We start from the raw sequence: 16,959 nt of genomic DNA, 5'->3' as shown, positions 1-16,959 counted from the left end.
AACTGAGAAGCTTCTGTAAAGCAAAGGACACTGTCAGTAAGACAAAAAGGCTACCTTCTGACTGGGAAAAGATCTTCACAAACCCTGCAACAGATAAAGGTCTGATCTCCAAAATATACACAGAACTCAAGAAACTAGACACTAAAACTCTAATTAACCCAATTAAAAAATGGGGTACTGAACTGAACAGAGAATTCACAACAGATGAACTTCGAAGGGCTAAAAAGCACTTAAGGTCATGCTCAGCCTCCTTAGCGATCAGGGAAATGCAAATCAAAACAACTTTGAGATATCATCTTACACCTGTCAGAATAGCCAAACTCAAAAACACCACTGATAGCCTATGCTGGAGAGGATGTGGAATGAGGGGAACACTCATCCATTTTTGGTGGGAATGCAAACTTGTGCAGCCACTGTGGAAATCAGTGTGGCCGTTTCTCAGGAAACTGGGAGTCAACCTCCCTCAGGAACCAGCAATTCCACTCTTGGGAATATACCCTACAGATTCCCTAACATAGTACAAAAGCATTTGTTCTACTATGTTCATAGCAGCACCATTTGTAATAGCCAGAACCTGGAAGCAGCCTAGGTGCCCCTCAATAGAAGAATGTTAAAAAAGGTGTGGAACATATACACATTAGAGTTTTACTCAGCGGTAAAAAACAATGACATCTTGAATTTTGCATGCAAATGGATGGAAATAGAAAACGCTTTACTGAGTGAGGTAAGTCAGACCCAAAAAGAGGAACATGGTATGTATTCACTCATAAGTGGATTCTAACCATAATTAAAGGTCTTTGCGCCTATTATTCGTGATCCTAGAGAAGCTAAATAAGAAGATGAACCTGATGAAGATTATTTAGCTATCCGCCAGGAGGTAGGAAATAGACAAGAGTCCCAGAACCCTCATCTGGAGATGGATGGAGATGGAGGCGGAGATCCACGTTGGAACACTGGACCTAGCTCCCTAGGTCCAAATAAGAGGCAGAAGGAAAGAGAATGTGAGCAAAGAAGGCAAGGGCAGAGGAAACCTTCATCCGACGTTGGATGGCGATACAGATGGAGACCCATATTGGAACACTGAACTGAGCACTCCAGGGTCCAAATGAGGAACAGAAAGATGAAGAAAATAAAAAAAGTAATCAGGACTGCGAGGGATGCGATCACCCACTGATACAAGGGAACTGATATAATGAGAGTTCACCAAGGCCTGTTGGACTGGGACTGAACGAGGTCGTGATCCAACAAGATTCTCTGAATGTGGCTGGCCTGGAGCCTTTTTGAAAAGCCATTGACAATGACACTGGGACTTGCTTCCTCTGCATATACTGGATTTTGGCGCTCCAGTCTATTTGGACTCTCACCTTTCCTGGACCTGGAGGGAAGGGGGAGGAACTTGAACTTCCCACAGGGCAGGAAACCCTGACTGCTCTAGGGGATGGAGAGGGAGGAGGAGAGGGAATGGGGGTAGTGGGAGTGTGTTGGGAGGAGGGGCTGAAATAGAAACTTTTATAATTTAATAAAAAAAAGAAAACAAAAAAAAGAATAGTTCATGAATGACAGCTCTGTGTTGCATGCAGGTAGAAGAATGTGTTGAAGTTATTTCCCTTGTATTTCTGTCTCTGTGAACTTTCCCTGACTTCTGAACTGGAAATCAATTGAGTAACATCTCCTGTGAATGCCAGTTTTTTTAAGGCTAATACTATTCTTATGTCAGGAATGAGAAAAATATAAAGGTCATTGTATTCTTCTTATCTGCCAGGAGACTAATGAGAAAGACCTAATTTCTAACAATTTTTGAATATTAAAGTTTTTTAAACTTTCATGTTTCCATCACTTCTTTTTCAGTTCAATGATGCCATGAAGAGAGTCAGAGAATGTCATCATTTCGCTGTTATCTTGTTCTGAAATTCAGAGGCAACACCAAGTTTGGAGTCAAAGCTTGAAAGTTCTTGGTCCAATGTGTATTACCATTTCCTTATCAGAGACTATGATTCAAAAGAGGGCAAGTAAACATTACTCAGAAAGGTCTCTGGTGATCATAGATACATCAGAAATGACATATTTCCAAAGAACATTCCTTGTTACCTCAGTGCCCTCTCACATATCCAACATCCACTCTGGCTACATATCTCTCACTCCCATAAGGAATGACACATCTTCTTCAGAAATTCCTGGAGGAGAATAGGCCGAACACTCTGGAATGTGGCTTTCTTAAGAGCCTTTGGAAAGCCTGTATTTTGAGTTTGGAAATAACCATCAGTTAACCCTCAACTCCCACATCCTTGATCTTTATCTATGTTATGATTTGAGATCTCCAATTAGGACATTAAAAGACTGATACCAGTAAATTATGAAATTCATGAAAAAAACTTTAAGTAGCCTTTGCGTCAGAATCGCCTACATTTGAATATTCATTCTGTCTTCTTCCCATCTGCTCTGAACAGAGCATTGTGCTCAATTTCCTTAATGTTTTTCATCACATTTCCCTTTTTATTAACAATAAGAAGCACTTAACAATAAAGAGTCATGTTACCAGTGATATTACAGTTTCATGATCCATTTTATTACAACAGTAAATGATCTAAAAATATGTATTTTATTTTATCATGGAGCATAATTTACTAGCATACAAAAAAAGAACTAATTTGAAAACTTAAAAATAATTAATTTGGACAGAGGATCAACATCTCTCCTATTACGTGGGGGCCATTAGTTATATGTCCAGGACCACAGGGATTAACATTGGATTGTCCTGTGAAGTGATATGACTTGAATATGGTTTATAGGTGTGGTGCCTCATCACCATAAACAGGACACTTAGGTATTAGAGGCAGGTGGATTACTGTTTTGTAGCAATTTTGAGCTATATATATTTTCTTTTCCTTTAGATATTCTCTCAAAATCACAAAACTGATTGTATAGCTCAATGGGATAGTTTTACCTGCCAAGGCATTACTAGTATTTGAGAGATGGGACCACAAAAAGACATTTATCACAACCTCCCTTGTATTACAAATAAAAAGTATGAGAAAATGCTAGTCAAAATTTTAAAATATCAAATCTTCCAACACTGGGTCATTGCCACTGGCACTGGCTATCCAAGAATCTTAAGAAAAAGAGTCCTGATATGGTAATTTTTCAAATCCTCGAGCAGAGTTCTCTTTCATTCAAACTGAGGGACTGTGGAGAAGATAGATCCATTCTTACACCACCATGACTACTTTACTTTACTTTACCTCAGTGAAGTCAGCTACTTCACTAGTCTCATTGCTCAGCGATTTGTGGTGTGTGTTTTCAGCTATATGACTTCTGTGTTTTACTGTCAGGAAGTAATTGCTTATCCATCCAGTGGGGATGTGAGAAAGTTCTGTAGTCTTCTGGCAGTAGTTTCCATATTCCTCCCTTGGCATTAATAGGAGTAATCGGTCAAGTCACTAGCTGATTGGAGTCACATATGAGCAGAACTTCAACCAAGAACTTGTTTACAAACATAGCTATTATGATGTAGATGAACCTGAGCTTGACTACTTTTTCACTCCAGTGATAACAGGAGGCAAACCTGTGTTTTCTAATGGCCCTTATATCCCCAGAAAAGTTTCTAAAATGAAACTTGAAGTCAATACGGTGATGTGCTTCTTTTTACGTGTATGTGCATCCGTGCATGCATGGACATCTTCACGCTGAAAGAATCTTTTCCTAGTTCAAAAAACACCACCTTGCATACAATGATGATACATAAGAGAGTCTGTGAGAAACTAGTGGAGTCAACTCTTCTATAACCTTCTATCACCAAACACTTACTTGTATACATATGAGGCTTTGAGTTGAAATAGACTATTTCTCACAAGGAAAAGGTAAGGGGTTTACAAGCAACATCCATAGCCTAGTGACTACTGCCAGGAAGAGGCCATGATGACTCAAGGCCTCCAAAACAGGGAGTTATGCTTGACTTGCTCTGGAATGAAAGGTCGGGAAATTCTCCCACAACCAATGAAATCTAGAGCAGCTCCTATGCCTCTAAATTTGGGGACTATCGCTGCAATGCACTCCTCATGGGAAGCATGCTAAATTACAGGACAGAGTGGATATATTTGAAGACTCTGGTCTTCTCGTTGTAGTCCTCACATTGTTTGCCATCATCAGTCATATTTCTACTACTTTGTTTGATTCACTGGCATTCACTAATACCAGACATGCTAACACTTTTGCACATTCTGGCGTGGTAAAATGTATATAAAGCTTAACATATTGGGTCTTCTTAAGTGCTCTCTTTCAATTTGAATACTTACACTCATTCTATTTCTTCTAATTTTTGTTCTTTGAAAATTTCCTGAAATGTGTTTTGATTAAATCCTGATTCTTGCCAAATAGGTCTTTCACTTCCTTGGTAAGAGTAACCCCAAGGTATTTTATGCTATTTGTGGCTATCGTGAAAGGTGATGTTTCTCTGATTTCCCTCTCTGCTTCTTTATCCTTTGTGTATAGGAGGGCAACTGATTTTTTGGAGCTGATCTTGTATCCTGCCACAGTACTAAAGGTGTTTATCTACTGTAGGAGTTCTTGGTAGAGTTTTTGGGGTCAATTATGTACACTATCATATCGTCAGCAAATAACGAAAGTTTAACTTCATCTTTTCCAATTCGAATCCACTTGATCTCTTTATGTTGTCTTATTGCTATGGCTAGAACTTCAAGCACTATATTGAAGAGGTATGGGTAGAGTGGACAGCCTTGTCGTGTCCCTGATTTTAGTGGAAAGGCTTTGAGTTTCTGTCCATTCAATTTGATGTTAGCTGTCGACTTGCTGTATATTGCTTTCATTATATTTAGGTATGATCCTTGTATTCCCAGTCTCTCCAACACCTTTATCATAAATGGGTGTTGAATTTTGTCAAATGCTTTTTCAGCATCCAATGAAATGATCATATGGTTTTTTTCTTTCAGTTTATTTATATGATGGATTACATTGATAGATTTGCATATGTTGAACAAGCCCTGCATCTCTGGAAGAGGATGTGGAGTGAGGGGAACACTCATCCATTGTTGGTGGGAATGCACTCTTGTACAGTCGCTGTGGAAATCAGTGTGGCGGTTTCTCAGGAAACTGGGAGTCAACTTCCCTCAGCTACCAACAATTCCACTCTTAGGAATATACCAAGAGATGCCCTATCATACCACAAAGGCATTTGTTCAACTATGTTCATAGCTGCACTATTTGTAATAGCAAGAACATGGAAACAACCTAGGTGCCCCTCAATAGAAGAATGGTTAAAAAAAGGTGTGGAACATATACACATTAGAGTTTTACTCAGCGGTAAAAAACAATGACATCTTGAATTTGGCATGCCTATGGATGGAAATAGAAAACGCTTTACTGAGTGAGGTAACCCAGACCCAAAAATAGGAATACGGTATATACTCACTCATAAGTGGACTCTAGCCGTAGTTAAAGATCTTTGAGTCTATAATTTGTGATCCTCGAGAAGCTAGATAAGAAGGTGAACCTGAAGAAAATCATGTAGTTATCCTCCTGGATATTAGAAGTAGGCAAGATTGCCAGGCAAACTTGGGTGCACGGACGGTGGGGGGTGGAAGTAAGGGGAGTTGGTTAGGGAGAGGGGTGATTGGGAGGAATGGGGATGGCTTGGGGGAATGGGAGGGTGGAGGTAGGAAGGATGGTTATGGGAGCAGGGAAGTTTATATCTCAACTAAGGGAGTCATTTTAGGGTTTGCAAGAGACTTGATTCTGGAAGGGTTCCCAGGTCCAAGGAGAGGTGCCCAGATGGTACTCTGGGCAGGAGAGGAGAGGGTGCCTGAAGTGGCCTTGGCCCATAACCATACTGATGAATATTTTGCATGTCACCACCGAACATTCATATGGCGATGGATGGAGATAGAGACAGATACACATATTGGAACACTGGACTTGGCTCCCTATGTCCAAATGAGAAACAGAGGGAGGGAGATCGTGAACATGGAAAGCAAAATAAGAGGGGGCCTTCATCCCACGATGGATGGAGATAGAGATGGAGACCCACATTGGAGCACTGTAGGTTGGGACCGCGAGAAGTGCGTTCACCCACTGATACAAGGGGACTGGTTGGATGGGAGCTCACCAAGGCCAGCTGGACTGGGACTGAACGAGCATGTGATCAAACCGGATTCTCTGAACGTGGCTAACATGGGGACTCACTGAACCCCCAAGGTCCAAATGAAGACTGAGAAGCCATTGACAATGGCTCTGGTTCTTGTTTCTTCTGCATGGACTGGCTTTTTGGGATCCTGGCCTGTTTGGATGCTCACCTTCCTAGACCTGGAGGGAGGGGGGAGGATCTTGGATTTCCCACGGGGCAGGAAACCCTGACTGCTCTTGGGAATGGTGAGGGAGGAGGAGAGGGAGTAGGGGGAGCAGGAGTGTATTGGGAGGAGGGGAGGAAGAGGAAAGAGTATTTTCGCATACTTGAATAAACAAATCTGAAAAAAAAATAAATCCTGATTCTTTCTGATCTCCTTCCAGATCAAAGTTTTCTATTCTTTTGGTTCAACTTTGTGTCTGTTATCAACAACTCTTCAAGATAATTGGCACTCTTCATAATAGTTTTACTTATGTGTGTTTTCACTGGGACTTGGTTAGCCCACCAGTGGCTAAACTCTTAATGAAAAGTGCTATTAGCTCTTCACCTTCGGGTGGGATTTTTCAGCATTCTTCCTGTGTCCATGCTATGATTTTGTCTACTTTGTGAAGGTCTTTCTTGTACATGTTGATGCATCTTTGTTAATTCATATATAGAGTTTCATTGGTGCGTTTAGAAATGCTTTTGACTAGTAGTCACCTTCAGCCTCTGATGTTTGAAGTCTTTCCTTTACTTGTTGTATAATTGTCCCAGATTCTTCAGAGGAGCAGTGTGTAAAATTTCACACTTAGGTATAAGCTCCCTTCAGATTTATTATTGGTGCACATGTGTGTATGTGTCATATCTTTTTACTTTGGAAAAGTATTCCTCTATGATTTTGCTAAATATATTTTCTGATTTTTGTTAGACTTCTCTTTTTTCAATAGCTATTATTCTTAGGTTTAGTTTATGGGGTTCCATGCTTCCTAGAACTTTTGTCCTAAGCTTTATTTAGATTAAAAGTTTTCTTTGATCGATGGGTCTATTGCTCAATTGTATCTTCAATCCTTGAGATTCTTCCATCTCTTGTATTAAATTGTTAATGCTTGCTATTTTGGTTTCTAAATATTTACTCATGATGACTATTTGTATAATTCTCTCAGCTTAAGATTTCTTTACTGTATCTGTTTCACATTTATAATTCTTGAATATTCTACAGGTTTGTATGATTATTTTGTGATTTTTTAAAAAGGGATTTGTTGATTTCTTCCTGTTTTTTTGTTATGTTTTGTTTTTGTGTTTTCTCTCATTTTGCAGGAATTTTTTATTTCCTCTTTAAAGGCCTGAAACATTTTCCTAAGGTATTTTAAGTCAATTACTTCTGCTTCATTTATATTTGATTGTTGATGTATTGCTGTTGTAGGGTCACTTGTTTTTAATGGTATTGTGTTGCTCTTCTTAGTGTTGTGTGTGGTCTTTCTTACCTTGTCTATTTATCTTATTGTTTGGTTGGTGTAATTGGTGCTGTCTGTGTCTCTCAATCTTCCAGGTGCCAGTATTTCCCGGCCTCAGATAAGCTTTTGGATTGTGTAGTGCATTAAGGACCCCTTTAGGTCACACTGTTGGTCACTCTGTTTTCTTGGTGGTCATTCTGTGCTCCCTGGGCTTGCTCTGCAATACTAAGGATTATTTGGGCCTGCTCCCTTTGAGATTTCTTGATTGTGGCTGTTTCTGCTGAGCTTCCTCTCTTGGGCCTGCTCTGGCAGAGGTTGCTGGTTTGGGTCAACTCTAACAAATGTAGCTAGCTCAGGCCTCCTAAATCAGGGCACAGTATTCCAGGCAACTTGCTGCTGGTTGGGGGAACTGATAATCTTATGGGTCCCTAAAGAAAATTTATCAAGTACTGACTGCACTATTCTGAAAGGCTTGATCATCTCAGAGAGCATCTTGAATGACCATTTGGTCACATTGACCTGAAAATGTTTCCCAATTTTTTGACCTCATAGTTGGAATGGAAGGAGTGGAATTACATAAGCATATCCCAGCAACTGTTGGTATGGCAATAAGTTTGCAATACTACAAGAGAAAAACGAATTCCCTTCCTGTGTGGAAGGTTCAAATGATGCTTGCAAGTACCTCAGTTTCTGTGACTGCCAGACAATGTGGGATATGGGTCTGAAAATGTTGACCCATAAATGTGAGAACAATTAGTTTTAACTGCTGACCATTATTCAAAGTCCTATCATATTATTTCCTGTGACACACACACATGTACAAACACACACACAAACACACAGACACATGTATATAGTGATGGTCATAATGAGACTCTTCCTTGTACGTTAATTTATTTGAATGCTTGGGCACCAATTCATAGAGAGAAGGATTAAGAGGCCTGATATATCATTGAAGGTGGTCTTTCGGTTTCAAAGTTCCTCTCCATTCCTAGCAGTCTATCTCTTTTTTTCTCCCACATACTCTAGGATCAGGATGTAAGATCTCAGCTACTACAATAGCACCATGACTGTCTTCTTATTAGTATGTTTCCTACCATCTAAATTAGAGACTCATTTTTGGAACTATGAGCCCAATAAATATTTTTTGAATATGGTGTCTTGCTTATCGTATCAATTTATAGCCACAGAAAAAAATTAAATTATTTTTAAAATAATTTTAAAAAGATGCAAAATGTCTAAGACTTTAATATGGCTATTTTTAAATAACCACCACCTGTTTATTACTACTTCTACTCCATTAACAGTTTTAATTCTATTCCCAAGACATTGGGAATTTCTGTGAAGAAATCTTTTCCTTAAAGTAATCCTCCCAGGAAACATAAATTCCGTAGGTCAGGCCATGATGTATTCCTGACACTTGAACTGATTAAATGGGTTTTTATAACACATTTGAGACCATTTCTCATATCTACGTACATTCTTACAAAGGCATGGTTTTAACATCAATATTGACTGAAGATAAATCTCATCCAGTATTATTTCCCATCTCATAATTTCCTTAGTGTTGTTGATTTTTTTCAAAGTTTATTAAATTATGAAAGTTTCCATTTCTGCCCCTCTTCCCAACACCCTGCCACCCCCCCCTCCTCCTCCCTCTCCATCCCTAAGAGCAGTCAGGGCTTCCAGCCCTGTGGGAAGTTCAAGTTCTTCCCCCCTCCCTCCAGGTCCAGGAAGATGAGTATCCAAACAGACTGGATCCCAAAAATCCAGTATATGCAGAGGAAACAAGTCCCAGTGTCATTGTCAATGGCTTTTCAGAAAGGCTCCATGCCAGCCACATTCAGAGAATCCGACCACATTCAGAAAATCTGGTTGGATCACATGCTCATTCAATCCCAGTCCATCTGGCCTTGGTGAACTCTCATTAGATCAGTCCCCATGTATCAGACAAGAGTCCCAGATCCTTCATCCAACAATGGATGGCGATACAGACGGAAACCCACATTGGAGCACAGGACTGATCCCCCCACGGTCCAAATGAAGAGCAGAAGGAGGAAGAACATAAAAAAAAAAACAACTCAGGACCGCGAGGGGTGTGATTACCCACTGATCCAAGGGGACTGATCTAATGATGTTGATTTTTATCTAGGTTTCCCTTGTCAGTATGCTTCAGTGCCTTCTTAAGTCTGTTCTATGAACTAAAGACCCTTCTTGAAAAGAATAGTTAATGAATGACAGCTCTGTGTTCTGTGCAGGTAAAAGAATGAGTTCATGTTATTTCACAAGTATTTCTGTCTTTCTAAACTTTTCCTGAAACTGTAATTCCATTGAACAACATCTCCTGTGAATGTCAGGTTCTTTAAGGCTAATACTATTCTTATGTCAAGAATGAGAAACAGAAAAAGGTCATTGTATTCTTCATATCTGCCAGGAGACTAATGAGAAAGACCTAAATTCTAAAAATTTTGAACATTAAAATTCTTTAAACTTTCATGTTTCCATCACTTCTTTTTCTGTCCAATGGTGCCAGGAAGTGAGTCAGAGAATTTCATAATTTGGCTGTTATCTTGTTCTGAAACTCAGAGACAACACCTAGTTTGGAGTTAAAGTTTGAAAGCTCTAGACCCAAAATATATTACCCATTTCTTATCAGAGCCTAGGATTCAAAAGATTGTAGGTAAACATTACACAAATGGTCTCTAGTGATCATAGATACATGAGAAATTACAAATTTCCAAAGAACTTTCCTTCTTACCTCAGTGCCCTATCACATATCAAACGGCCAGTCTGGCTAAAATATTTCCTACTCCCACAAAGAATGACACATCTCATTCTGGAAATCTTGGAGGAGAATAACCAGAACACTCTGGAATGGCTTGCTGTGATGGGGCTTCTAAAGAGTCTTTGGAAAGCCTGTGTTTGGGGTTTGGAAATAGCCACCAGAGAGTAGTATAAGTTAACCCACAATTCCAAGATCTTTGATCTTTATCCATGTTATAACTTGAGCTCTCCTACTGGGCAGGAAAAGATTGATTTACAGTAAATTTAGAATTTCATGAAAAAACCTTTAAGTAACCTTTGGGTCAGAAACTCCTACATCTGAATATTCATTCTGTCTTCCTCCTATCTGCTCTAAACAGAGCATTGCCCCCAATTTTTTAATGATTTTCCAACATATTTTCTGGTAAATAAAATACAATGCACTTAACAATAAAATATCACTTATGCAATGATATTAGAGTTTTATACTCCCTGTATTACATTAGTAAATAATCTATAAAAACATGTCTCATTTTATCATGGAGCCCAATTTCCCAGCACACAAAAAAAGAACTTAATGTGATAATTTAAGAATTTGGACTATGGGTCAGCATCTATCATATTATGTAGGTGGCCATTAGTTCAATCTCCAGGACCACAGGACCACAAGGAGAAATATGGGAATGTTCTGTGAAATGATATGACCTGAATATGGTTTATGGGTGTGGTTCCTCATCTCAATAAAAGTGACATATATGTAATAGAGGCAGGTAGTTACTGTTTTGAAGCAATTTTGATATATATATATATATATATATATATATATATATATATATATTCTTTTATATATTTTCTCAAAATCACAAAACTGATTGTATAGCTCACTGGGAGAGTTTTACCGGCCAAGGCAAAGCCCTGTGTTTGAACAATGGGACCACAAAAAAAATATAACACAATTCCCCTTGTACTACAAATGAAAAACATCAGAAAATTCTAGTAGAAATTTGAAAATATCAATCTTCCAACACTGGAATTTGTGCCACTAGCACTGGCTATCCATGGATCCTAAGAAGAAGAGTCCTGATACGGTAACTTTTCTAATTCCTGAGCACAGAATTCACTTCTGATCCAACATGAGTGACTCTGGTGGAGAAGCTGCATTCTTACACCACCATGACTCCTTTGTTTTACTTTACCTCCGAGAAGCCAGCTACTTCACTAGTCTCGTTGCTCAGCTATTTGTGGTGTGTGTTTTAGGCTGTATGACTTCTAGGTTTTATTATCAGTGAGTAATTGCTTATCCAGACAGTGGGATGAGAAAAAGTTCTGCAATTTACTGGTACTAGATTCCATGTTGCTCCCTTGTCATTGCTAAGTGCAATCAGTCAAGTCACTGCCTGCCTGGAATGACAAATTGCTGTCAAAACAGGGGTATCCTTTTGTGTGTATATTTGATCAAATGTATGCAAGCACATGTGTGCATTTTGAAAGGATCATTTCCTAGATGGAAAAACACCAGACTCACATAGGGTGAAAACATAGAATAGATTGTGTGAGGAACTAGTTGATTCAACACTTGTATAACCTTCTATCTACTAACACTTATCTGCAAACATCTGAGGCTTTGAGGAAAAAATGATATTTGTCATATGGCAAAGAAAAGGGGTTTTTAGGCAACATTCAGAGCCTAGTGACTACTGCCAAGAAGAGACCATGATGACATCAGGACTCCAAAACACGGAGTTACACTTGGCTTGCTTAAAAATTAACGGTCAGGACATCTCCAATCATTCAATGAAAACTAGAGCAGTTCCTACACCTCTGGGATTTGGGGACTATCTCTGCTTTGGACTCCTCATGGGAAGCATGCTTAAGTACAAGACAGAGAGGATATTTTCGTAGACATTGACACTCTCTTTGTAGTCGTCGCAGTGTCTGACACCATGTGTCATACTTCCACTACTTTGTTTGATTGACTGCCATTCATTAATATCAAACATATTAACACCATCCCATATTCTGATGTAGTAATATATATATAAAGCTTACCGTATTTGCTCTTCTTTGGTGTTCAGTTTCAATTTGATTAGATATGCTCATTATATTTCTTCTAATTTTTGTTCTTTGAAAGTTTTCTACTATTCTTTAATTAAATCGATCCCTCTTTCTGACCACTGTCCAGATCAAAACTCTCTACCCAATTTGTTTAACTTTGTTTCTTTTTGAAACTCATCAAGGACAATTTGCACAGTACATGTATTTTTAATCTTGTGACCATTACAACATTATTTTTTATATGTTTGATTAATTTTTTAAATGAGATTTCTTGATTTCTTCCAGTTCTTCTGTTTGTCTTTTCCCTCATTTTGTGAGAGAATTTTTCATTTCCTCTTTAAGGGCCTCATACATTTACATAAGGCTATGTTATTTTCTTCTACTTCATCTATATTTGTTTGTTCAAGTCTTACTGTTGCAGGGCCACTTGTTTTTAGTGGTATTATTTTGCTTGTTTTGGTGTTGCTTGTGTTCTTACCTTGTCTATTTATCTTTTCTCTGATTGGTGTAAATGAGACTATTTGTGTCCCTAGTGATCAATCTTCCAGGTGCCAGTGGATCCAAGACTCATGTATTGGCTCCTCGTAGTGCATTCAAGACCACAGTTCTAGTCACACTGTTGAAAACTCTGCTCTCTTGGAGAATGCTCTATGATACTAGGTGTTGCTCTGCAATACTGAGAATTGTTTGGGCCTGCTCCTATGAAGATTGCTTACTTGGAGCTGTTTCTGCTAAGGTTTCTGTTTTGGTCCTCCTCTGGCAGAGGTTGGTGGTAGGGGTCAACTCTTACAAATGTTGCTAGCTCAGACTTTCTACCTCAGAGACTGCTGATTCACACCTGGTTTGTCAAAGGTCTCATGTTCAGGACTGCTTCATTTTCAGGGGCTCCCATGTATCTGGCAGTGGGCATCAAAGGACCAAGCATGCTCTTGTGGAGGCTGCTGCCTTGGACCTTCTCCTTTTTAGGTAGCTAGCTCATGCCTGTTCCCTCAGATGTTTCTGACTTGGGCCTGCTCCCTCAGGATCCATGAGTAACACTAGGGTCTACAGAGGACTCTGATGCATGCCTTCTCCTGGGTAGTTGATTCCTTGTACCTGTTTCTGTGGTGTTTGCCTCAGAACTGCTCCGGTGGAGCTTGTTAGCCCAGACCTACTTCTGTAGATGTCCATGTCCTGGGCCTGGTTCTGAGGAGGTCCCTAGCTTGGGCATGTTCCTGTAGATGTCTCCATCTCCCTCTCAGTTGTAATTACTTATGTCCATTAGGTCACATTGATCTGAACATGCCTCTTTCCTAGGTCACCTCATACTTACAGTGCATTGGGATGACAATACGTTTGCTTTACTACAAAAGAGCACCATGATCCCCTCCTGTGTGGAAGGTGCAAATTTTTTCTAGAAGTAACTCATGTACTCTTACTTCTAGACAATGTGGAATATGGACCTGCAATTTTCATCTCTTACATCCTGAGAACAATTATTTTAACTGCTGACCTATTGTTCAAAGCCTACATAAATTGCTTCACAATACACACACACATAGACACACACCCACACACACACCCACACTCACACACACACACAGAGAGAGAGAGAGAGAAAGAGAGAGAGAGAGAGAGAGAGAGAGAGATTACTGTCTCTCTCTCATTTTCTATCTCATGCTTTTGGATCAGGATGCAAGATCTCAGCAAGTATTCCAGCACAATGACTGCCTGTCTGTTCCTATGCTTCCATCATATAGGGATGTGCTTTCTTGAACTAGTAGCCCAATAAATTTTTTTACAGGTTGCCGTATTTATAGTGTCACTTTATAGAAACAGAAAAATCTAAATAGTTTATGTTTAAGAAACATTTAAAATAGTTACTGTTTTAAAAATGAAAAATATAAGTCTTGAATATGGCATTTTTAAAATTCCCACTACTACTTCTTTTCCCTTAGTAGTTTTAATTCCACTCCCAAGCCATTGTAATTTATATTGATAAGTTTTTTATTTAATGTAATCTTTACAAGAACCATGAAGTTCTTAGGTCATGCCAGGATTGTAGTCCTAATACGTGAACTGAGTAAATGCATTTATAACTCACTTATGACTATTTCTGATATCTACATAAACATTTCAAAGGCAGGAATTTAGCAGAAATATTGACTGAATACAAAACTCTGCCGGTATTAATTGCCATCTCATCATTTCTTCGGTGCTGTTAGTTTTTGCCTATGTGTTCCATGTCAGTATGTTTCAGTGCCGTCTAAAGTCTGTTCCATGGACTAAAGACCCTTCTTGTAAAGAATAGTTCATGAATGACAGCTTTGTGTTGCATGCAGTTAGAAAAATGACTTCAAAATTGTTCACATGTATTTCTGTCTCTCTAATGTTTTCCTGAATATGAACTGAAATTCCATGGAATAACATCTCCTGTGAATGTCAGTTTCTTTAAGGATAATACTATCCTAATGTCAGAAATAAGTAAGATGTAAAGGTAATTGAATTCTTTGTAACTGCCAGAAGACTAATGAGAAAAGTCTTTTTCTAACAATTTTGAAATATTAAAATACTTTAAATTTTAATGCTTCCATTACTTCTTTTTCTGTTCTGTGATTCCAGGAAGGGAGTAAGAGAATTTCATAATTTGACTGTTATCATGCTCTGAAACTCAGAGACAACACCTAGTTTGGAGTCAAAGTTTGAAAGCTCTGGGCCCAACATGTATTACCCATTCCTTATCAGAGCTTCTGATTCAAAAGAGGGTGAGTAAACATTACACAGAAAGGTCTCTGTTGATTATAGATACATCAGAAATGACAAATTTCCTAAGAACTTACCTTGTTACCTCAGTTATCACTCACATATCCAACATTCAGTCTGGCTAAAATATTTCCTACTCCCACAAGGAGTGACACATCTCATTCAGGAAATGCTGGAGGAGAATAGGCAGAAGACCCTGAAGTGGCTTGCTGTGATGTGGCTTTCTTAAGAGCCTTTGGAAATGGTGTATTTGGGGTTGGGAAATAGCCATTGGGAAATATTTTAAGTTCCATACATATCCCAGTTCCTAGTTCTTTATCCAAGTTATATCTTGAGATCTCCTACTGAACATAAAAAGATTGAATTATACTAAATTATTAATTTCATGAAACAAACATTTAAGTAGTGTTTGGGTCAGAATCTCCAACATCTGAATATTCATTCTGTCTTCTTTCTGTCTGCTCTAAACATAGTATTGCCCTCAATGTTGTTAAGGATTTTCCAACACATTTTTGGTACCTAAAATAGACTGCACTTAACAATAAAATATCAGTTAAAGATTGGTATTACAGGTTTATACGCCTTATTATTACATCACTAAAAGATGTACAAATATATATCTCATTTTATCATGTGCCCAATTTTCCAGCACAAAAAAAAATACTTATTGTGAAAATTGAAGAAGAATTAATTTGGACAATGGGTCAGCATCTATCCTATTACGTGGGTAGACATTACTTCAATTTTCAGGACCACAGGGATAAATATGGGATTGCACTGTGAAGTGATATCATCTATATATGATTTATGGGTATGGTGCCTCATCTACTTAATCGTGGCATTTATGCAATAGAGGCGGGCGGATTAATTTTTGTAAGTAATTTTGAGCTATAAATAAAAATCTTTTCATTGGGATGTCAATAAGTGTTCTTTCCTACAAAAGAACAACGTGGTCACCTCCTGTGCAGAAGGTTTAAATTATGTGTGTAAGGTGTTCAGATTCTCTGACTGCTAGACAGTGTGGAATACGGGCCTCCATTTTTGGGCTCTGACACTGACACTGACATCAATTGCTTATAACTGCTGACACATTACTCTGAGCACTATTTAATTTTATCAAATATTTATATATATATATATATATATATATATATATATATTCTTATTCACTGTTTCCTTTGTTTAAAGACTCTTCTGTGTTTCAGGAGTTTCTAGAATCTTGAATTGACATGGGTGTTGCTTTGTACTCTAGTCAAGTTCCTGAGATATCATGACTGATAACAATAACAGATTACTGTCAACACTGTGACAACTCAGTATGTCACACTTAAACTTCATAGTGCCTTCTTGAAGAAGCTGGTTTTTTGCAAGTAGCTGTATTCCGTCCTTGGAGAAACATGTTATCTTACCAAAGCTGTGAAGAAAAATGTTGCATTTCCAGGCCAATGACTCAAAAGGGTGACATGGATGGAAAATGCAGGAAGTCTGGAGCCAAAATTGGGATTGAGGAAGATTTCTGATATTTCATAAACAGAAATTTCTTCCATTCTGAGGAATCACCATTTCAGGAAAATGTCTTTCAGATCCTGAGACTTCAGCATGATGTCTTACCATCATCAGCAGCACAAGCAGCCCTGCCTGCCTCCTCCTTTGTGCACACCCACAATGTGCTCAGAGCAATTTCCACCCTCAACCTCTTCTGAGCCTTGCCCTCCTCTACTGTGCTCAGACCCTATGCCTCCCTCAAAGTGTTCTAAAGTCAACCAACAATGACAAAACACACAACTTTTAATTATATCTGCCAGTTTTCATGCTGGAATATCTCATTAA

Source organism: Myodes glareolus, chromosome 17 (genome assembly GCF_982192425.1).
Source record: "Myodes glareolus chromosome 17, mMyoGla1.1, whole genome shotgun sequence".
Classification (NCBI taxonomy): domain Eukaryota; kingdom Metazoa; phylum Chordata; class Mammalia; order Rodentia; family Cricetidae; genus Myodes; species Myodes glareolus.
The sequence above is the reverse complement of the archived record's forward strand: the minus strand, read 5'-3'. Positions refer to the sequence as shown.